The sequence below is a fragment of the Lathyrus oleraceus genome, chromosome 2 (assembly GCF_024323335.1).
Source record: "Lathyrus oleraceus cultivar Zhongwan6 chromosome 2, CAAS_Psat_ZW6_1.0, whole genome shotgun sequence".
In the NCBI taxonomy this organism is placed as follows: Eukaryota; Viridiplantae; Streptophyta; class Magnoliopsida; order Fabales; family Fabaceae; genus Lathyrus; species Lathyrus oleraceus.
Window position 1 is genome coordinate 322,264,978 of NC_066580.1, and position 2,089 is coordinate 322,267,066.

Genomic DNA, 2,089 nt, shown 5'->3' on the forward strand with positions numbered 1-2,089 from the left:
TAAAATTAAAATCACTCTTTTTTACGGTCTCAATTTACAGGTTTATTAACAAAGTTTTTGTACGAAAGTAAAAGACATAAAGAAGTTAAAATCAATAGAGCGAGAGTTTGAGGTTTTGACTGGACAGTGTAAATTGGACATTAGTTCTAGATCAGGGCGAGAGCAATTTTTAGGGTTAATTAAATTCTAATCTTTTTCAAAAAGTATTTTTAAAGATTGAATGTGAGGACGAGAGTTAAGCATTTGAATTTAATTATATAACCTAAGTCAATAGAGCGAGAGTTCGAGATAAGGGTGTTTAAACGATTAGTGTTTTCTTAAAAAGAGTTTCTACGGATTCTATTGTTTTCAAAAAGTGGTTTTTGACTTAACTATAAGTGACAGCTACGTTAATATAAAATCATAGTTTATTCAACAGAGCGAGAGTTTGAGATAAAACTTTTAATCAATAGAGTCAACTGAAAAGATTCATTTTAGAACCAAGAAACCAACAAAGAATTGATTCCTTAATTACGACGAACTGCATACCGATATCCGCTTTATTAATATTTAATCTAGATCTTAGTTTAGTTTTTAGCTTTTTCCCAAACAATCAAAGTATTACCTGCCTTAGCTTTACGAAGTAACCTTAGATAACGGTATATCGATTCATAAGTCCCTGTGGGATCGATATCTTTTAAAACTACGCGATATAACTGTGCACTTGCAGTTTGTACCCCATTCTCGACTCACGAAGTCGAGCGATCAAGTTTTTGGCGCCGTTGCCGGGGACTTTTATTTAATCGATATCGTAACTCTTCCGTTACGCTGTAGAGACTAAGGTTTCTTTTTCTTCTATTCTTTCTTTCGTTGATTTGTATGCCACGCACTCGCTCACAAGGCGAACCGCTCTATTTACGAATCAACGATATCGAACTATATCTCCGAGTCCTATGACGAATCCGGGAATATCGTGCTGCAAACAATCTCCCTCCTGTAGAATTTCCTGATTTCAAAAACATTTTTCCTTCGATAACCGAGATGGCAGAACCAGCTCGTGCTCTTAGAGATTACGCCGCTCCATCACAAGATGAGCCGCATTCAAGTATTGCTCCACCCGCAATCGAAGCAAACAACTTTGAACTTAAACCTTCGTTGTTGCAGGCAGTGCAACAGAACCAATTCTCTAGAAATCCTACCGAGGATCCAAACCTTCATTTATCCGTATTTGTCCAATACGCTGATACTGTTAAGGCTAATGGTGTCACTTCAGAGGCAATTCGACTTCGTCTTTTTCCTTTCTCATTAAGAGATAGCGCTAGAAGATGGCTTCAGTCTCTCCCTTCCAACTCTGTCACCACATGGAACGAGTTGAAGAAAGTTTTTCTTGCCCGATACTTTCCGCCAAGCAAAACAGCTATGTTAAGAGCCCAGATAAACGGATTTAAACAGAAAGACAACGAGTCTCTTTTCGAAGCATGGGAAAGATACAAAGACATGATGAGACTTTGCCCACACCATGGTTTGGAAGACTGGTTAGTAATTCACACATTTTATAATGGTCTCTTGTACAACACAAGGTTAACAATAGATGCCGCTGCAGGTGGTGCATTAATGAACAAACCTTATGCTGATGCTTACCAGCTTATCGAGAGCATGGCCCAAAACCACTATCAGTGGGGAACCGAACGAACAATGGTGGAAAAACCTCAAACGAAAACTGGCATGTACGAGATAAGTAACCTTGATCACGTCAATGCAAAAGTGGATGCTTTGGTCCAGAAAATTGAAAGTTTAAATGTATCACCTCCAGCCGCCGTGGCTGCTGTAACTCAGAATTGCGAGGTCTGTGGAATCCAAGGTCACACTCCTACGGATTGTCAACTCTTGACAGGAATCCAAGCAGAGCAAGTGAACTATGCTCAAGGAAGCCCCTACTCGCATACCTATAACTCAAATTGGAAGAACCATCCAAACTTTTCATATAAAAGTAATAATGCTTTGTACGCACCTGGACAATCTCCAAATCAAGCCCCAGCTATACCTCCGGGATATCAGAAACCGAACCCATCCATGCCTAACAATAACGCCCCTAGGAAATCCAACTTGG

At 39.4% G+C, this 2,089-nt stretch overlaps 1 pseudogene; it reads right to left on the bottom strand.

Moving 5' to 3' along the window:
* Window positions 1-1,405: 1,405 nt before the first annotated feature.
* LOC127124349 (uncharacterized) lies at window positions 1,406-1,505 on the bottom strand (annotated as a pseudogene).
* Between the last annotated feature and the right edge of the window lie 584 nt (window positions 1,506-2,089).